Source organism: Callorhinus ursinus, unplaced genomic scaffold, assembly GCF_003265705.2.
Source record: "Callorhinus ursinus isolate GAN/ISIS: 27379988/994484 unplaced genomic scaffold, GSC_fseal_2.0 scaffold14, whole genome shotgun sequence".
Lineage (NCBI taxonomy): Eukaryota > Metazoa > Chordata > Mammalia > Carnivora > Otariidae > Callorhinus > Callorhinus ursinus.
Window position 1 is genome coordinate 12888271 of NW_027397076.1, and position 22422 is coordinate 12910692.

At 39.0% G+C, this 22422-nt stretch overlaps 1 long non-coding RNA gene across 1 annotated transcript in view; it reads left to right on the forward strand.

Moving 5' to 3' along the window:
- The window catches only part of LOC141374084 (uncharacterized), a 97945-nt gene extending 81186 nt beyond the window's left edge, over positions 1 to 16759 (forward strand). Inside the window, exons 3-4 of the long non-coding RNA XR_012380648.1 lie at positions 15568 to 15675; positions 16580 to 16759. This is a non-coding gene — a long non-coding RNA (uncharacterized lncRNA). The remainder of the gene's footprint in view (positions 1 to 15567; positions 15676 to 16579) is intronic.
- Positions 16760 to 22422: the final 5663 nt, after the last annotated feature.

The window sequence follows — 22422 nt, forward strand, 5'->3', positions numbered from 1 at the left end:
TTGATGAAAGTAAAACTGCAGGATAAAATTAAAGTGGTCAGAGAGGAGGAAGGAAAAGAAAAATAAAACAGATGAACTGGGGTTTTTTCCCCTGACCTGTCTGCTCTCACAAACAACCTTACTAAGAGTGCAGGCACTTACATTTCAGTGTCACTGGTAAAAGAAAATGTGACTTATTAAATTCAGATACTTGAATTATGCATCTTAGTCACAGCATTGCTTCGTAGTCATTTTCTTCCTTGCAAATACAAAGTTGACAATGCTTCACTTGCCATAGTTTTCAAAAGCTTGCCTGAATATTTAAATGGCTGCTGTACTCTGAATCATTGTCGTGCTAAGATGGAAGTTTCCATTTTGTTCTGTTTAAATTATACTTGAAACATTTTTTAACATTTTCGAGGTGTTATCTTTCTTGTAATGAGATGCAGCTATTAGAATATCTTTTCTACTCCCTTGTCACTTCACTTTATTCTTTCCACTGTAGTGAAAGAATGGATCTCTGCAACTATTGTGTCTGGCAGGGCTAAATAATGTAAATAGCTTCCTTATAAATAATGTAAATTGCTGTTTCCTTATAATTAGTGTCTTTGTAGGCTGCAGGGATCCTTTTTGCTCATTCAAAAGTCTTTATCATCTAAAGTTACTGTTAGGGACACCCGGGTGGCTCAGTCAGTTAAGTGGCTGCCTTCGGCTCGGGTCATGATCCTAGGGTCCTGGGATCAAGTCCCGCATCAGGCTCCTTGCTCAGTGTGGAAGCCTGCTTCTCCCTCTGTCTGCCATCCCCCCGTTTGTGCTCTCTCTCTCTGACAAATAAATAAATAAAATCTTTAAAAAAATAAAAATAAAGTTACTGTTACAGAAGGAATTAATAAGGTTAGGACTCTCTCGATTCCTAATTTAGTTGTTAATTATTTGGACTGTCCCAAATATGTACCTACATATGGTCTTTAAAAAAAAAAAAAAGCACAAAGATCTCCTTTTCCCACCTCATCACCCAATATTTAAACTTTTTTAAAAACTTCTCCATCCTTTCATTTAGGCCAACGCAACAATTTCTTTAGTGTGTCATACAATGCATAGGTGAACCCACACATTCCTTGGAAGAAGCAGACGACATACAACTAACCATAATAAAAAGGTATGCTGTGAAATGTGCTGGGATAAAGATTTAAAACATGCTGTAGGAGTCCCAAGATGAAGCCTGGAACTGGAGAAAGACCAGACGATTCTGGAGAAGGTGATATTATAGCCCTGGACTGTCCCTGCTCCTCATTAACAGAAAGCCCCTTGCAACAGGGAGTTGCCTATTTACTGTGATAACCCAGCATCCGAGCCTGGAGCCTGGCACAGAGTAGTATGGCTTAACAAATCCTTGTTGGAATGAGTGAATGGAAAAGAATAAGACAGAGAACATTTAAAAGGATATCACTGATTGAGAAAAAAGCCTGAGTAAGGTACAAAGTTATAAACATACACGACGAGTTAAATAAATCATCTGTCCAGTGTGGTGAACCAAAGACTACAGGAGATCCAGGGGCAAAAGGTAAGGCAGTAAGAGAAGTGTGATCAAATATAGTAGGTAGTTGGAAAGTGTGCGAAGAAATGTTGACTTAGTTCTGTATTCAGTGGGAAACCTTAGGTTAGAAGAAGAGTACAATTAAAAACAGTAGGGATCGGGCGCCTGGGTGGCTCAGTTGGTTAAGCAACTGCCTTCGGCTCAGGTCATGATCCTGGAGTCCCGGGATCGAGTCCCACATCGGGCTCCCTGCTCAGCAGGGAGTCTGCTTCTCCCTCTGACCCTCCTCCCTCTCGTGCTTTCTATCTCTCATTCTCTCTCTCTCTCTCAAATAAATAAATAAAATCTTTAAAAAAAAAATAGTAGGGATTAAAAGCCCAAATTCTGGAGCCAGAAAGCATGGTTTGAATTCCCACTTCTTCCAAGTTGCTTGACTTCACTGTGCTGTGGTTTCCTCGTCTGTAAAATGGAGTGAAATAATATCCTACTTAATTCAGTTTTGTTTTGTTTAGAATTAAATGAATTAATATGTGTAAAACCCATCAAATAGTGCCTGGCACATAATAAGGGCTATATAAATGTTTGCTAATATAATTACTCACTTGGGAACAACCCTCAAATAGTCCCAAACAGAAAAGAACACAATCCACTCTGTATTTGATGTATTTTAGAAGGGAAACTAGGATGGCAGAATAAAGGATGGATTGGAGTAAAGAAGGGTACATCTGATCTCAGCTGCACAAACCATCACAATGTTTATATACTGTCAACCATGAGACAGAAGTAGCCAAACTAAAACCTTAGACACTGAGGCAGAATCCGTAGGAAACTAAATTCTAATCAATACAGTAAAAGCAGACTCACAGAGTAATATGTAATTTATATAATAATTATATTTATAACATATGTAATATATATAAAATAGTTGCAAAAATAGTAGAAGAAATTCTAACATGTATTTATTATTCTAACATATAATGTATTTATGGTCTTTAAGTAAAGCCTTTCCTAAAAGGTACAATAGTAAAAGACAGAAAGGAAAATACTAAACTGAATACATTAAGCTAAATTTTTAGAAGGGTAAAAGATAGCACAGCAAAAGTAGAAAAGCCACACGCTGGAAAAATATATTTGTAATGCATGACCTACTGTGTGAGCACCATGTCGATAAATATCACCAGCATGTTCAGGTAAAAGATATTGCTTGAGTAAATTCAACAGGTTTACTTATTAAAAGCTACCAATGGAAGTCAGTGTAGTCAGGACATATAACAAAGAGATCAGCAACATTATCCAGGACAGATGGGAATCTGTGTTTCCAAAACCTAAAATTTTCACCTGTGGCACACAGTTCTAGATGGTAATATCCCTGCATCTTCCAAGTCTCTGAGGCTTGAACAAGTATCTGCAATTCCTCTGGAGTGCACAGTATTGCTTCTAACTGAACACTTTGGTGTGGACAGTTTCAGATACTTCTGCCTGGCCCTTCCACCCATAACAGCTCTAATGCCACAGGTGAGGGATTCAGTGTTAGGGCTCTGCTAAATATTAAATCTCTTCCTCAAGGGGTGAGATCTGGAAACTAGATGAGGGCCCAGAATTTTCACTGCAGCAACTCATATCATATTTTTGCTTACTATGTCTTGAATTTTCTGATTATACACATTGAGAACACTTTTGTTGCCTTCTCATCCATCTTGCCCCTATAAAACCATGATCCATTAGCCAACACTGGACACTCCTATAGGTAAAGGTTCTTTGGTTGTCACTCTGGCCTGCCTGTCCATTATGGTAATTACATCAGCAGCCTTTGTTAGCTGCTACCACCTGGCCTTTGCCATTCTAGAATTGCATCATCCCCACTAATATTATGAAGCTAAACTTCATGGCAGAACCCTCCACTATCAACCCGGACCTACAGAAGACAGAAACTATCAGGCTTCTCCAAAGATCCTGGTGCTCCCATCATCACTGCATTCTTTACATTCTCAGGGAAGGGAATACTCCCTGACCATCCCAGGGAACATAGCCAGCTGGTGGGTTCTCAGGACAGACATAATAAATTCATTCTAACATTCCCACCTCCCTCAGCCTTCTGTTCCTTTCTTCAATAATATACCAAGGAAGTTCTGCCATCTTTACTGCATTCGCTATAGAACATTATCAGATCCACGCTTCAAGAAGCCATCCTGTTAAATTATTGGGAATCCTGAATTATGGCTAAGTACCCCCATATTAATGAAATCTACCCTATTCAGCTTTGTAGTCTGTCCTCCTGGTCTAACATACTCAAGATACACTCCTATACACATTTCCCCAGTTTCAGCTAACACCTATGAGCCAGATCCTGCAATTCCTTTGGCATGTGGGCTATTTCTTCCCAGAGCAGAGCTTGTACTTTCCTGCTCAGGCTGTGCTGAAACCTGACTTTGGTTTTTAGCCAGGAGGTAATGAAGGGTGTTGGGGCATATCCTGAAGAAAACAAGAATCATCTTGAAAGCCACCTGCTTCAGATTAGATTATTGAATGTCCCCCCAGGCAAGCAGAGACTGTCTTTCTGTGGCAAATGGTTAGGGGCTATTTCTGCCAGCCTGGAAGGCTCAGAGTCATCTAGGAACTCAAAGTTCTTAGGCTTGTCTACCTAAATATCTTCATCTCAAGTCTCTGGGCCCCATTCTTTTCCTGGACTCTTTGCTATACAATCAGATCCTTGGCCTGATTTTGAACAAAGTCTACCTGCAATTGCCCTGAGCTGCAATAAAGGCACTCTGACTTTCAGAGCATGACTTAAGTTGTCAAGTAACTGCCCTAAGACTAGAGACAGAGAAAGAGTCTCTCTCTCTCTCTCTCTCTCTCTCTCTCTCTCTCTCTGTGTGTGTGTGTGTGTGTGTAAATTTTCTGCAAGACTTTCAATGCCTACAAAAGAAGCGACATCACAATCCCTTTATTTAATATTGCCCCTATACTGACTAAACACGATAGCTATTTGATCTCCCAAAACCTTGTTGTATCTGCATCTCATCACAATTAAACTATGGGTGAAATCACTGCATGCCAAGGATTATTACCATGCCACCTACCACTGCAACTGGTTCCCTATTGCTTTCAGACAGTGGGCAATTCACCTCCAAAATCCCATCCTGAGGGTCCACTTTGTATAGCTCACTCCTCTGTGTGAACCTGGGTTTCCCAGAAAACAGAGTTTGAGGCAAAAGCTTAAGTGCTAGTACTTTATGCTACTGCATAATTGGTAATGCAATTCCCTGAGGCAAGAATGAGGGAAATGGGAAGTCAGACAGGGACTGTAATGATTAATTTTATGTGTCCACTTGACTGGGTGGGCTAAAAGATGCCCAGATCGCTAGCAGAATGTTATTTCTGGTGTGTCTGTGAGAGTGTTTCTGGAAAATATTTGATAGACTGAGTAAAGAAGATCATCTCACCAGTGTGGGTGGGTAACCATCAGTCCACTGAGGTTCCAAATAAAACAAAAACACAAAGAAAGGGTGAATTTGCTCTCTCTGCTGGAACTGGGACATCCATTTTCTCCTGCCTTGGACATCAGCTTTTCTGGTTCTTGGGGTTTTGGTCTTGGGCTGGAATTAAAACCACTGACAACTCTAGTTCTCAGGACGTGGGACTTGGAGTGAACTATACCACTGGCTTTCCTGGTTCTCTCATTTGCAGATGGCAGATCATGGAACATCTCAGCCTCCAAAATCATGTGAATTAATTCCTTATAGTAAATATAGACATATATATTTATATATCTCTTATTGGTCCTGTTTCTCTGGAAAACCCTAATACAAATATTGGTACTAAGACATGTCACTGCTATATAAATACCTTAAACTGTGGAAGTGACTTTGGATCTGAGTGATGGGTAGAGGCTGGAAGACTTTCAAGGTGCATGCTAGAAAAAGTCTACATTGCTGTGAAGGGACTGTTAAGAGAAATTCTGGTGAGTACTCAGAAAGAAAAGAGGAGAGCCAAAGAGAAAGCCTCAGTCTTCCTAGAGAATACCTAAGTAATCCTGAACAGAATTTTGATGGAACTATGGATGGTAAAGGCCATTTTGATGAGGCCTGAGATGGAAATGAGGAATATGTTATTAGACAATGGAGGAATGGCCATCTTGTTATAAAGTGGCAAAGAACTTGAATGAATTGTGTTCACATTCTGGTGTTTTGTGGAAGATAAAACTTGTGAGTGATGAAATTGGATATTTAACTGAAGCTATTGCTAAGCAAAGTGTTGAAGGTGCAGCTTGGCTCCTCCTGACTGCTTATAATAAAATGTGAGAAGAGAGAAATGACTTAAGGACAGAATTGTCAAGCAAAAAGGAAACAGAACCTAAAGATTTGGAAAATTCTCAGCCTATTCATATTGTAAAAAATGAGAATGCTGTTTGGAAGAGAACACTGAGAGCGTGGCCAAGCAACCATTTGATAAGATTAGTATGAATCAGCCATCTCAACAGTGGCCAGGAGCAAGTGTTCAAGACACGAGAGGAATAACCTCAAAGGCAATTCAGAGACCAGCAGGTCTGGTACTACAATCAAAGACCCAGAGTGCAAAGGCCAGGGGACAGAGTGGTACCCAGCACCCCATCACCTCACAGGCTCCTCGACAGCCCCAAGGGCAGCTCCGGCAGGCTTCAGGGGCCTCCCTTCCAGAAGGGCAAGCAGCAAACATTGGCAGTATCTGTGCAGCACCCTCTCTGCCAGTGCGCAGAATGCACAGACCCTGGACACAGAGATGCCTCCACAAAGATTTCAAAGAATGGAACTTCTGGAAGGGCCACAGGCTCAGGACCCCAGTCCAGAAGAGATGCCAGCCCAGGGCAGAGAACCACCTTGGGAGAGCCACTGTGGGGCTGTACCACTGAGCTGTGGGGGCAACACTGCCACCCCAGTAGGCTTGAAAGGCAGAGCACCAAGCCAAAGAGGATTATTCTCCAGCTTTAAGATTTAATGTTTTTTGCTCCATTAGGCTTCTAGGACCTGTCGCTCCTACCTTCTTGCCTTTTTTTCTCCCTTTTGGGAAGAAAATGGCTCTTCTATGCCTTCCCCCCCATTGTATTTTGGAAGCACATTACATGTTTGGTTTCACAGGTTCACAGCAGGAGAGGAATTTGCCTCAGGATGAATCTTACCTTGAGTTTCACTCATATCTGATTTAGATGATATTTAGATGAGACTTTACACGTAGGCTTTAAAGTTGGTGCTGGAACAAGTTAAGATTTGGGGGGCTATGGGGAAGGAATGCATGTATTTTTGCATATAATAAGAACATGAATTTGGGGGGGCAGGAGCGGAATGCTGTTGACTGAATGTTTGTGCCCCCCCACACACACTGAAAAAAGTTCATATGTTAAATCCTAAAATCTACTTTGATGGTATTTGGAGGTGGGGATTTTGGCAATTGATGAGGTCCTGAGAATGGAGCCCTCATGAATGTGATTAGTGCCCTTATAAAAGAGAACACAGAGAGCTCCCTCTACCCAGCATCCGAGCCTGGAGCCTGGCACAGAGTAGTATGGCTTAACAAATCCTTGTTGGAATGAGTGAATGGAAAAGAATAAGACAGAGAACATTTAAAAGGATATCACTGATTGAGAAAAAAGCCTGAGTAAGGTACAAAGTTATAAACAGCAAAAGACCATCATCTATGAAGCAGGAAATGGACTCTCACCACACACTGAATCTGCCAGTGATTTGATCATAGACATCGAGGCTCCAGAACTGTGAGAAATAAAGTTCTGCTGCTTAAGACATCCAATTTATGGTATTTTTGTTACAGCAGCTCAAAAAGACTGAGACAAGGACAGATGGAAAGGAAATACAAGGCTGGCCAATGAATCATAAAGAAACACATAGCCAGTTGCTCAGCCATGTGGGATAGTTCCCAAACAGGCTATATAACTTTTTATGTTTCATATCTTGGAATACTCTATAAGAAGGAGAGGTGGAGAGAAAATGTCCCTGCTGTTTTCCTCCTGTCTTCTGTACCCCATTGGTTAAGACTCATCTCTGTACTTCCAGGTTGGATCACCTGGCCCCATAGGCAGCTACTAGGGATGCTGAATCTCATACCTTGTGATAGAGCGTTTCCTCCTACTTCAAAAGTGGTGGAAGGAGCCAGAAACTCCAGATGGTAGCTTCAGGTGGTGGAACCAAGCAGGCCAGCATGGAGTCAGTCACCACAGCAGCTGCTGGAATGCCGCAAGTGGTTGAGGGCCCAGTAGTTGAGTGAAGACAAAGAAACCCAAGGCTGTGCATACAGTATGTCCAAGACACAAATTCTCTTGAACGCCAATGCTAGCAACACTCTAAGGAAAGCAGAGGAGCAACATGGAAGGAGCCTGGATGCCCAACACTGTGAAGCTACAATACTAGTCCTAGATGACCCACACCCAGATTATTATGTGAGATAAAAATAAACTCCCATCTTGTTTAAAGGACTAGTTTTGACAGTCTTTGTAGGAGTAGCCAAAACTATAATATACCACATGTCTCAGAAATTTCATGTCTTAAAATCAGCGTAATCATTTACAGTATGTATAAAGATGCATATACAGACACATACAGAATGTACAGCAGATGTTCATTCCCAACATTAAATGCCTTTAACAGCAAAGCATTAGAAACAACTTAAATGTGCATCAGTAGAGTAATGGTAGATAAACCATAATTTATCTATAGTATTAATACCAATCAGCATCCTAAAAAAATGTAGTAGATCTGTATATTTTGAACTGAATATATTTTACATTTTTATTTTTAAAAGTATGGAATGATATGACCAGTATGCTAACATTTATCTCTAAAAAAGAACCATAAAATGATACTGTAATATTTGTATTTATATGTATGTCTGTATATATTATGAGAGAGTGGGGAAAGAGAGAGAAGTTCTGAAAGAATACTCAATAAACAAATTGTTCACAATGGTTACGTCTGTGAGGAAACTGAAATCAGAAGTAGGGAATCAAATGAGACTTTAGATTTGTCTGTACTGTTTTTACTTTTTTAACAAAGGCCTTCCTGTATTATTTATGCAATTAGAAGTTCATTTTAAAATGTAAAAGTAGGAGCGCCTGGGCGGCTCAGACATTAAGCGTCTGCCTTCGGCTCAGGTCGTGATCCCGGGGTCTTTGGATCGAGCCCCACATCGGGCTCCCTGCTCAGCGGGAAGCCTGCTTCTCCCTCTCCCACTCCCTCTGCTTCTGTTCCTTCTCTCACTGTCTCCCTCTGTCAAATAAATAAATAGAATCTTTAAAAAAAAAATTTTTTTTTAAATGTAAAAGTAGGGGCATCTTCGTGGTTCAGTTGGTTGAGTGTCTGACTCTTGGTTTCTGCTCAGGTCCTGATCTCAGGGTCCTGACATTGAGCCCGGAGTGGGGCTCCATACTCAGGCAGTCTGCCCGAGACTCTCTCTCTCTCTCTCTCCCTCTGCCCCTCCCCCTGCTTACTCTCTCTCTCTCAAATAAATAATAAATCTTTAAAAACTGTGAAAGTGGGCACCTGGGTGGCTCAGTTGGTTAAGTGACTGCCTTCGGCTCAGGTCATGATCCTGGAGTCCTGGGATTGAGTCCCGCATCGGGCTCCCTGCTCAGCGGGGAACCTGCTTCTCCCTCTGGCCCTCCCCCCTCTCATGTGCTCTCTCTCTCTCTCTCTCTCTCTCATTCTCACTCTCTCAAAATAAATAAATAAATCTTTAAAAAATAAAAAAATAAAAACTGTGAAAGTAAAACTATTAATAGTTTGTTATCCTAGAAAGATAAGATTACAAGAATTTTTGTTCTGTGTTCTTTTCCGTACATTCCAACTTTTCTACAGTGAATATATATTATTTTCATTGTAAAAAACTAATACTTTTTTAAGTAAAGCATGAAGATGTACAATAGCACAATAACAGTACTACAAATTAAAAAAAGAAACTCCATATTCACTAATTACACAGAATTTTCCACTAACTGCATCACTTTGGGGGAAGTATCTCGAAGCACATCCTTGGACTATACATTATTTGCTTCATTTACTAAATCTCAAAAAAGGCAGATGTTTTTGATTCATTCAGGCATTTTTAAGACTGAACTCCAAGACTTAGGGTCCACATGGACCATCAAAATAGGCATATTTTCCTTAACTCCATGTCCTACCACTCTTATCCCTCCTTACCATTCCCCTTACCACCAACTTTCTTCATTTTTTTTTAAAGATTTTATTTATTTATTTGACAGAGAGACACAGTGAGAGTGGGAACACAAGCAGGGGGAGCAGGAGAGGGAGAAGCAGGCTTCCCGCGGAGCAGGGAGCCCGATGTGGGGCTCGATCCCAGGACCCTGGGATCATGACCTGAGCCCAAGGCAGCCGCTTAATGACTGAGCCACCCAGGTGCCCCCAACTTTCTTCATTAAACATAAATTTGAACACTATGACTCTGAGCTTACTACAAAGCAGGAAGTAAAGGGAAATATGACTGAAATTATGAATTGGCTAAAGTCCCCACAACTCACCCAGTTGGTCCTTCCACTGGCTACTACCATTGTAGGACCCAAACAAGAAACAACAATATCTTTGAGTCCTCCGATCCTACTTCCAGTCCCAATTTCTTCCAGCCCTAATTTCTAGATCCCCACTGTCCAATATAGTAGCCACTAGCTACATGTGGCTATTGAGGACTTGATGCAGCTGGTCTGAACTGAGATGTGCTATAAATGTGAAGAACACAACAGATTTCAAAGACTTCATAAAGAGGGGTGCCTGGGTGGTGCAGTTAAGCGTCCAACTCAGGTTGTGATCTCAGGGTCCTTAAATCGAGCCCCGAGTTGGGCTCTGCATGGAGTTAGCTTCGGATTCTCTCTCCCTCTCTCTCTGCCCCTCCTCCATGTGCACTCTCTCTCTCAGATCAATAAATCTTAAAAAAAAAAATCCAAAGACTTCATAAAGAAAAAGAATATAAAATATGTCATTTTTATGTTGGTGGCACTGTGAAATGACAATATTTTTAAATATTGGATTAAATAAAATATTTTATTAAAATTAATTCCACTTTATCTTTTCAAACCTTTTTAATGTGGCTTCTAGGCAATTGAAAATTACATATGTGGCTCGCATTTGTGGCTTGCATTATATTTCTATTGGACGACAATACACTAAGCGGTCTTTTCTTCTTCATCTCCACAGTTCCAGCCCTAGCTCAGGCCTTCATCTTCTTTCGGTGAGGCTTCTGCAAAAACCTCCTAACTAGTCTTTCTGTCTCCAATATGGCCTTTCTCCAACTGATTCTACAAAGTGTCCAGAAAGATCTTTTAAAACATAAATCCAATCATGCTCACTCAAACAGCTTGATATTGTTCCATGGGTCTCCTCCATTGACTTTAATTCTGTAGCTCCATATATAAAGTCTTTCCTGATAATCCAGACCCTGGCTTTAAATGAGTCAATTTCCAGATCCTCCACTTTCATATTTTCCACATATTTATGTGTCTTCAAAGGCACCTGCAGTCAAAGTTCTCTCCCCTCTTCCCCTTTCACCATTGTTCTTATCTTTTTGACAAAAGAAAGGTACCTAGGATCTTACCATGAGGCATTAATGGAACAACGAAACAACTGTTTAGTTTAAGCAAGGCACCATAACCACATCCCTACTCATGTTAAGACTTATTGCCAATATAATATCCACAACATGTATTTTAAAGTAAGCAAGAAATATAGAATTTTTGGAAATTCTTTTAAGGAATAAGCAAGAAAATTTGAAAACCACTAACTAGCCCGTTTCTCATGACACCTTACTCATATCCCTACCAGCATCAGCATTCCTCCCCAATATACAACACACACAGACACTCACACACCCCTTCTTAGCTCCAGCTTCACTCAAGGCTCAGCCTATCCAGCTATTAACAGCTTCGAGGCTCCTTAGAACATTCTCCTTCATCCTCTTCCCTCAGCTAATTACTCACTGCAACTCCTGCTTATTTGATGGCATCATCAGAAAAGGTTACTTTTCAGTTCTGCAATACAGGGGCTTCACAAATTTTCTTCTATTCTTTGATTTTCATTGCACTTTATAAAATAACCTCAAAGGAAGATGCAATTTTTTTCTATTCAATTTTTATTATCATTTTAGTACTCTTTACCAGACTTTTCTCCTTTCATTAGTCAAAGAAGTTATTTTTTCCTCCCAAATTTGCTTGATTATTTTTAAGTATTGCTAAAAGGGTATAAGGAGTAGTTTCAAGTCGTTATTACTCAGGTGTCTTATTTTTTAAACAAAAAATACCAAGGTTTAATTACTGAACTCATACAATAAGTAAACCTCTATGCATATCTCATACTGTTTAGATGGACAACTGGTGCTTGTTATTGATTCCTTCATTGTGGTTGCCATAGTGTTGTCACCAAGTTCACTGTCAAGGTCACTGTGGTGATTAGGGACATGGGCTCTAGAATCAGACTGCCTGGCTCAACCACTTGTTAGTCGTGTGACCTTGGAAAATGTATTTTATCTTTCTGTGCATCAGTTTTCTCATTTGTAAGGAATAGCAATTCCCTCATATGGTTGTTGTAAGGATTAAATGAATTAAAACTAGTGAAGAGCCTACAATGTAAGCCATTGGTTGTTTGGATAATAATACAAAAAGCAATTGGTAAGGTGACAAGTTCATTTTTTCAAAAGACTTGTTTGCAGAACTCTGAAAAATTACTAGAGAAATATTAGATTTCTGTTTATCCACATTTTCAATTTTCATCTCAATAACAAACCGTCTTAGTGTCATATGTACAATGCTAAAATCACCAGGTGCCCTGTCAACAAAAGTTCCAGTTTTTTTCCTATTCCTCACCACCTATGAATTTGTTTCGTCTGGGTTTTACACATGCACACACACAAACACACACACACACAAGCACATAGACAAAAGGAGTGAGAGTCTGCTGATTTGCTTACACTTAAGCATGCCAAAACTTTTAAAAGCCACAAACTTCAAAACACCTTTTCCCCAAATATCTTCAAGTAATTTAATTTCTTAGAACACAGCTGGCAAACTTTTTCTGTTAGCACCAGATAATAAGTATTTAAGGCTTTTCAGGCCATAGATCTCTGTTGCCACTACTCAATCCTGCCAACACTGTAGCCCCAAAGTAGCCATAGACAATAGTAAATAAATGAGTGTGGCTGTGTTCCAATAAAACTTTATTAACAAAAAAAGGGCAGTTGGCCAGATTTGGCCTGCAGGCCATAGTTTGTGAACTCTGTCTTAGACATTACTCTATATTTACCTGGTGACTTTGATTATCTCTAGTAAAATGCAACATACCTATGGTAAGAGGAAAAACTGTGAAGCAATAAACTACAGAAAATGACACATGAAGTACAGACTACAGGTACATATAAAGTAGAAGAAAAACAGATGAGAGACAATTGCAGGTGAGAAAGAGATGATATTTCAATTCCCCAAGGTGATAGTTCAGCAGGAAACATAGATCAAAACAAGCACAAGTTTTGTTTTCTGCCTCAGAGTGCTTACCTGTATAAATACATATATTCATCTCAACTCTCAATTAACCAGTCAGAGACACACACATCACTAGAGCAGTTCCTAAAACTCTGTGCCCCAAATGACATCATCAGCCCACTGAAACAATACATTCTTCTTCTCAGGGCTCACCAGTGAATCTCTCATCATCTTACCTACAATTCTTCTTTTCATATGTCTATATTTCAGGAATAAACAGCAACTACGGGTATTGTTAAGAATGTTTGGTTCTACTTCCAAAGTTAACAGATACTTTCAAGTTAATCAATTATATATCAATCTCTAACTCCTTAATTATGATTCCTAATCACAATGGGCCTGAATCAAGGCAGTGGTTGAATGAGCTGCAAAGTGAAGCCATAATCAGTGAAGAATTAATAGAATTTGATAGTGAGGACAGGGTTGGGTTTTGGGTTTTGGGATTTGTGTTTTTGTTTTTGTTTGGTGTGCTGATTGTTGTATCCTGAGTGTTTAGAACAGTGCCTGATACTCTACATACATTTGTCGAATGAATGAATGATCGAATGAATGAATGAACAGACATATAGAGAGCAGGGAAATTTGAGCTACAGAATATTATACAAGCAGTGAAATGCATGTCATTTTCTAATCATTTGGTGGCTTCAACACCTCTTCACAACACCTTGAAAAGAAGTCTGCAAATTTCAAACCACCTCTTTGCAAATTGATTTCTTAATGTCACTAGGCTCCACACATTCACAGCCCACGCTCTTTCAGTTGCTAAGTGCACTGGATTGTCACAGTATGTTCCAGAGTCGCCAGACTTCTCTTAAATGCAAAAGATGTTCTTCTAATGGGAAGCAAAATCCTTATCTTTCAAATACAATATTCTCTAAAGCAAAGAAACAGTACCTTTAGATTTCAATCAGTTCAAATTAAAACTGATTTCCCAAAGCAAGGGAAAGCTTATGAGCTCTAAAATTCAGTAATATTATTTCACAACTTGGAACTCAAAGATGATTTATAGATTAGTTTTGCATTATTAGCTTCACTTCATTAGTAATGAAAATCATAACATGCTACTGAAAATATTTATTCCTAATATGCACTGATAACTACTATTGAGGAGATGTACTACGAGAGACTGAATTTTCTAAGTCAATAATATAAACAAAATTTAGGCAAACGTTTAAGACTATGATGAAAAGAAGGGGGGAAAGCTATGGCAAGAAAGAAGAACATTTAAATTTAATGGGTGTATGTATATACCTAAATTTACCAAGCATTTATTGAGTGAGAACACAATAACAAAGGAAGGACTAATTGGATATAAAATGCAGTCTATAGACCTGAAGAGTTTAGAGACTAATAGTTGGTCATTCAGTCATACAACAAGTTGTGTGTGTGTGTGTGTGTGTGTGTGTGGTTTTTTTTTTAAAGATTTATTTGTTTGAAAGAGAGAGAGAGTCTGGCGAGTGTGAGGAGGGAGGGGCAATGGGAGAGCGAGAGACTCTAAAGCAGGCTCCCTGTTGAGCAGAGTCTGATGCTGGGGCTGGATCCCATGACCTGAGATCATCACCTGAGCCAAAATCAAGAGTCTGATGCTCAACCGACTGAGCCACCTAGGCTCCCGAGCAAGTTTTAATCAAGATACTTCACTGGGTACTAAATCTTAATGATTACACTAGCTTGGAACACTTCAGCATATGTCATCAAATTTAAACTTTTACTTTAAGATTTTATTATGTTACAAGGAATACATGTTTTTTGTTTGTTTGTTTGTTTGTTTGTTAGAGATTTTATTTATTTATTTGACAGAGAGAGAGATAGCAAGAGAGGGAACACAAGCAGGGGGAGTGGGAGAGGGAGAAGCAGGCCTCTCGCCAAGCAGGGAACCCAATGCGGGGCTCGATCCCAGGACCCTGAGATCATGACCCAAGCCAAAGGCAGTCACTTAACCGACTGAGCCACCCAGGCGCCCCGGAATACATGTTTTTTTTAAAAAGATTGAACTACAGAAACAAAAAGTAAAAGACTTTCCATAACTACCACCACTAGGTGGGGTAACTACTATTACATTATAGGGCATCTTTTCACACTTCTTGAAATAAGCACATACAAATGCCTTTTTTTTAAAAACAAAAATGGTATCATACTATGCAGAATCAGGATAGCATACTGCTTGAGAGCATGGCCTTTACACAACACCACCTCAATGCAAATCCCAGCTCTACCACTAAGTTATCTTTGGTAAGTTACTATACACCTCAATGCCAAAATTTTCTAATCTTTAAAATGGAAATTATATTAGTACACATGTCATAGCATTACTGTAAAAAATGAATACTCATAATCACTTAAAACAGAGCCTGGCACATTCTAAGAACCCAACCAATTGTAGTTATTATCATGCAATTTGTGATCTTATTAAGATTATATGGTGGACCTCCTTCCTCCACTTCATTTTTTTTCAAGGACCAAACAGTACCATGGTATGGATTTATTATAATTCATGTAATACATTCTCTTTTTATTATATGTACAGATTGCTCCAATGTACTAACAAAGAATGCTGAAAATAATATCTTTGTGCCTATACTTGAATATTTCTGAAGAATAAATGCCTAGAGAAGAAATGGATGGATCAGAAGAGGTAAATATTTTATTTTAAAGTGTATTTGAGATTCTTCTGAATTTCCCTTCTAAAAGATGCCAACTTATATTTGCCCCATAACATATGAAGGTGATCTTTTCCCTATATGGGGTATGTGTGTGTGTTTCATGTTTGAGCTTTTAATAACCCAGACGTTTTGCATGTTTCATGTTTGGTTGTTTTTTTGTGTGTTTTTTTTTTTAAGATTTATTTATTTAGAGAGAGAGAGAGAGAGAGAGAGCATGAGTAGGAGAACAGAGGGAGAGGGAGAGAGAATCCCAAGCAGACTCTGCCCCGACTGCAAGCCGGACTCGGGGCTGGATGTCACGACACTAAAATCACCATCCGAGCCAAAACCAAGAGTCCCACACTCCACTGACTGCACCACCCAGGCACCCCATCATGTTTGGGTTTTTAATCACCCAGACTTTTTGTATGATATAAGGTAGAAACCCACTTTATTTTTGTTAGGTAGTCAATTGTTCCATTACCATTTACTGAGCAGTGTATCTATTCCCAACTTCTTTGAAATGACATTCTTATTACATACTTAATTTCCATATATACATCGCTCAGTTTCCACTATTTTTTTCTATTGAAACACTTGTCTTTCTCTGACAGTACCATATTACTTTAGTTGTTACTATACTATTGTAGTATATTTCAGTATCTGTTAACTTCATATAAAACTTACTCCTGCACTTACCGCTACACATTATGGCAGAGATAGACCGCTTGCCACGAAAAACTAATGTTTCTCTCTCATAATGTAGTATTGTTGCTGGAAAGCAGCCCCCTACTTGGGGACTACATTTCTCAGCACCAGCCTTTTACATCTAGGTAGGACCATGTGACTCATTTTCACCAATGGAATGTGAGCAAATACAATGTGTGTCATTTTCAGGCCAAAGTGATGGGGAAGCAGGGATGCCTTCTTCATGGTCATTGTCCCTCTCCAAGGCCTCCAAGGATCTAACAGGAGGCCAGAACCACAGAATGGAAGATGCCTGGCATCCAGAATGATCTTATGGAAGTCAGCCTGACTGGGAACTCTTGCACTTGCCTAAGAAATAAACCATTTGTTGTAATAAGCCAATAAAGTTTAGGGGTTTATCTATTACTTTAGCTAATACACAGATGATGGATTTTAAATGGCATTTTAAAAAAAATTCAATTAGGATTTTAATTGGGAGCACGTTTTATTTATAGATTAAGTTAAAGAGAACTGACATCTCAATATTGAGTTTCCAATCTAGGAGAAATCACATCTTTGCATTTATTCTGGTCTTCTTTTGTAACCTTCAATAAAGCTTTGCTGTTTTCTTTATGTAGATCCTAAACATTTCTTACTGTTTATTTCTATATATTTTATAGTTTGGTTGTAGTGCAGCTGCAATCCTTTTCCATTACATTTTCTTTTTGACTATTGTTTGTACATATACAGAACGTTTGCTTTTACAGGATTATCTTTTATCATCTTACCGAACCTTGTTTGTGTTATTGGCTCATGGGTTTCATTTCTTGCATTTTATTTCTAGCAAAGGGTTTTACCTCTTCCTTCCCCAGAAACTTCTTTTTTTTCAGCCAGGATCTTGAAAACAATATTGAAAATAGTAGTGATAGCTTTTTTGCCGGCTTGTCCTTTTAAATAAAATTTCATTAATAGTTAACCATTAAATATAATGTTTCATAGTGATTTGATGAATGTCTTTTAACAGGTTATGGAAATCTCCTTCTATTACTACCTTTAAAAAAGGTATATTTTTTGGTTGTTGCTATTAAATCAGGATAGATCTTAAATTTTATCCAAATCCCTTTCCTCTCTCTGTTTAGATAATTTATTGTTTTATTTCTTTAATATAGTATATCATATAACATATTTCCTAAATATTAAAACACATTTTCATTTTATGTAACCCCTTGGTCATACCTTCAATGTGTTCAGCTATTTATGTAATATCTTTGTGCACACCTCCATGTCAGAGATTGGTTAAGAGGTGTGTGTGTGTGTGAGTGTGTGTACATTTGCCTAGTTTTCTCATCAGGAATATTTTACCCTGTAGAACGAAATTCAAAAATTTCATCTTTTCCTATGTTCTCTAAAATTAAATATGATATCTTTTTTCTGAATATTTGAAAAACTCACCTGTAAAATCAACGAAAGAGAATGTCTTTTGATGGAGAAAGATCTTTGCTCATTTTCCACTTTTTCTACAATTACTGAATGACACAAGATTCTCTACCTCTTCTTGAATTTTTAAATCATTTTTACTCCCCTAGAAAAGTATGTACTTCCTTTATTTTTCCAAAGCTTTCTTCATTTGTACATAATATTCTCTTTCAATTTTTCGAAGTTTCTTCTACCTCTGCAGCTATGTCCTCTTTCACATTTTTAATTATTGCTCTCTGAATCTTCTCTCTTTTCCATATTGGATAGGCTAAGTCTTATATATCTGAATTGGTTGTTTCAAAAACATCAGCTTTTATTCCAAAAATCTAAAAATTGTGAAAATACTATAGAGAAACATGTATTTTTTTTCTCAGTCAGACTAAAATTTGAATACACTGCTCTAAATTTAGTGTTTCGGGCGCCTGGGTGGCTCAGTTGGTTAAGCGACTGCCTTCAGCTCAGGTCATGATCCTGGAGTCCCAGGATCGAGTCCCGCATCAGGCTCCCTGCTCAGCGGGGAGTCTGCTTCTCCCTCTGACCCTCTTCCCTCTTGTGCTCTCTATCTCTCATTCTCTCTCTCTCAAATAAATAAATAAAATCTTTAAAAAAATAAATAAATAAATAAATAAATTTAGTGTTTCACCTGAAAAGGTATCTGGAAGCTGAAAAGCATATTGAAAACACTGGTTGAAGTTTATCCTATCTGCATGTTTATCCTAGGTGCCTGACAGCTTGGGTATTCTATATATTCGAGTTTGTGGATCATTTTATTCTAATCTTCCAAGGGCTTACTTATTTTTGGTGTACTTTATCAGTCAATTTCTGAGACAGGTGTGTTTTAAAGTTTTCCACCATGATTATAGGTTTTTCAAATCCTCCTTTTCTAATAGTTTCTAAGAGTTTTTGTTTCATAGATTTTAACACTATATTATTGAGATGATACTGCTCCTCCTTATTATATCTTCTTAATGGATTTTATTTTTATCAATATAATTTGTTGTTGTTGTTGTTTCATGGACACTTTTTGCATTCCGAGCAGCCTTGTTAAAATGTAATCCCTCCATTTTCCAGTGGATTGGTCCAGGATAGGTATTTTACTGGCTGAGCCAACAGTTTCTTCCTGTAACTCATTGCTTGGGATTGTGAGACTCACCAGCAATTGAGGCTGTAACATAAAGCCCAGATGGCATGGGCACTGCCACCAGCTAAGTAAAAGAAACTGAACTGCAAAGAGGTGAATAAAGCAGATACACAGAGAAACATGCAGATAGCAGACTGGGAGGTGGTTTCTTGGATATAGTTTGAGTCTGAAGCCCATCTATATATTTTTTTTCTTTAGGCTCTGTGAGATATACTCATTTCATTATGATAAATTCCCCTTTGGCTTAAACTAGTTCATTCATTCCACAATTATTTATGGAGTATGCCGTATGTGCTAAGTCCTGTAATTGGTACTAAAGACACAGCAGAGAACAATACAATGTCCCTACCATCATGGAGTTTACATTCTAGTTGGGATTTACAAAAAGCCAGCAATAAAGACAGGTGGGGGATATGCTATTTAGATATGTGGTCAGGGAAGCCCTGTCTGAAAGAAGTGAGAGTAAGCCAGGTGGATATCTGGGGGGTGAGCATTTCTGTAAGAAGGAAGAGCAAGGGAAAAGGCCCTGAGACATTAAAGAAACTTTTAGCATTTTCAAGGAGTGGCCAGAATACCAGCGTGGCTGGAATCGACTGGGTGTGAGAAGATGGAGGAAAAGAGGGTTGAAGTGGTAGCCCAGGACTAAGCTCCGGCAGGGGCTTATAAACCTTGATAAAGATCTTGGAATAGGAAGCTATTGGAGGGTGGAGACACGATCTGATTACGTGTTAATGGATTACTTTATCTATCGAGGAGGAAATAATAGACTGTAGATGGGCAAGAGTAGAAGCAGGGATGCCAGTTGGAGGCTCTTGCAGTAGCAAGAGACATTAGAGTCTTAAAGCGAACTCACGGAGGTTCCTGGTTGGATGGAAGTTGGATGGAGGTTGTGGTTGGATTCCGGATATAATTTAAAGGTAGAAGATCCCTTGATGGGAATTTAAAGCGGGAGAGAAAGAGAGAAATTAGGGACTTCAAGGTATTTGGCCTGGATAAAAATGATTACCAGTTTTCAGTAATTCTGATGTTCCAGTATACCTTGCTCTAGCTAGATACTAAAATATCATTATGTTTCTTTGTTAAATGACTGTTTTTCAGCATTTTTGAAAAATTTGAATCGTTTATAGTCTAAGACCTATCTATAATCAGTGATAGATGTTTATCATTCAACTTTTCAGCCACATCCATTCTGTTATCCAGCTCATCTTTTGAGCTACTGAGCTGTTGGCCGTGTTGTAGGGGTTTGGTGAGGGAGGAGAGGATTGCCAGGTGTTCTGTATTTATAGCACATGTCTTCTATTTAATGATTTTGTCCTGTCCTACATTAGTCTTGTCAAGACCCACTACATGTTGTTTATTCGCGCTCCCCCCAATAAATTACAAACAACGGCAATTAGAGCTATTTTTTTCAAAACGATAATTGGCACTTAAATCACTTAAAGGACAACCTACCTCCACAGGAAGATCTAGACAGTCTCATGATCTTTCGTGATGATTTGGCTGAAGGAAGACCGAAGGGCGGGGGGGGGGGGGGGCTGAGCATTAAAAGCATTTATCTTTCCATAGTCAAGAAAGGAAAAGACTCTTCTTTGGTCAAAAACCCAAACTGTGCATAGCCAACTACAGTTAATGCACATGTTCTGAATATCAGCTAACAATAACAGCCTCCCCGTTTCTGAAAGTTGGCAAATCAAAGACAGCACCAGCTTCCGGAAACCAGCCAATCAGCGATAAAACCCACAATCCTTAAAGACAGCTCCACCCTTTGAGACAACAGCCAATCGGCAAATGCCTCAAAGTGAGCCTATCAACAGCAGCCTTACTCCGGCGGTCTAAGGAATGCACCTGAAAGGCAATCCCTAAACACAACACTTCTAAAAGCCCATCAAACCCTGAATGCCAGACTTTCTAAAACCTCCCATAAGATCAGATTTGGCTTTGGGGCACCTGGGTGGCTCAGTCGGTTAAGCATCTGCCTTTGGCTCAGGTCATGATCCCAGGATCCCGGGATTGAGCCCCATGTTGGGCTCCCTGCCCAGTAGGGAGGCTGCTTCTCCCTCTCCCTCTGCCCGCTGCTTCCTCAGCTTGTGCTCTCCCCCTCTGTCTCTGCCTAATAAATTAATCAAATCTTTAAAAAAAAAAAAATCGGATTTGGCTTTGTTTGCAAGCAAACCAGTTTCACTTTTTTTTTTTGCGTTAGCTCTAGAGTTCAATTTATCATTAGTGCATTAATTCACAGCCTTTTCAACAGCTCAGCCTCTGTTGATGTGAGTTGGACTTGTGCGTTGGACATATTAACGCTGCTGTGAGATTATCGAATTCAGCCTTTTCATTGCCGGTAGTGGTTGCCATGACCTATTTTTTTGTTTGTGCATATGTAAACCCAAAATGCCAATACCCAAATGTAAATTTTGTGATGAGTTTTCTGAACGGTGGGTTTTCATTAAATAAGGAAAAAGTCATTTTGAAGCCCCCAGTATGCAATTATTTATTTAATATCAGAAATGGTGGAAAGTCAGATATAAACCAAGAGTACATAAAGCTAAGCACACCAGATCCAGCATTCACTCAACTCGTACCAAAGAAAGTGATAAAATAACAAGTTATTAAGAGAAATTAAGATGCAGAAGATAAAATAATCACAGAAGCAGTTGTAAGGGCCTTCCACACCGTGTATCAGCATAAGTCCTTCAGCTCAATGATCTAGCTGAAGTACTCCCATTGCTTACAAGAATTTGTTGAATGCATTTTTTAGAAAAAAATTATGAAATATGTACCCTTTTAAGTTAAAGGTTATTCATAAAAGGAATAATGTTACTACGGACAGAAAAAGAAATTGCAACTTGAAATGGATAATTATAATGGCACTTGCCATGACAAGTTCATTCTTTGAAGAATTCTCTTTTTTTTAAGTTTTTATTTTTTTAAGATTTTATTTATTTACTTGACAGAGAGAGACACAGCAAGAGAGTGAACACAAGCAGAGGGAGTGGGAGAGGGAGAAGCAGCCTTCCCGCCGAGCAAAGAGCCCGATTCAGGACTTGATCGCAGGACCCCAGGATCACGACCTGAGCCGAAGGCAGACGCTCAACGACTGAGCCACCCAGGCGCCCTGAATTCTACCGTTTCGTATGGCTATTACTAAATACTCTTCCAACGGGGCAACAAGTGGAATCATTATCTGTGGTGTTGTAGAAGAGGGAAGAAAATTTGATAATACTCTTTCTTGTCAGTGGACAATGTTTTTAAAAGTTATTGATCAAGAGATCACAACATAATCCTAAAGAATAAAAAAGCAAGTTATACCTGTAAAACGGGTTTATGTGCTTCAACAAGTCAAATTTGAACACCAGTTCTCCAAGTTGTTAACTTTATGCCAGTATATGTTCAGTATACTGACTTATATTACTAATTTTTAGCATTTTTTTTCATTAAT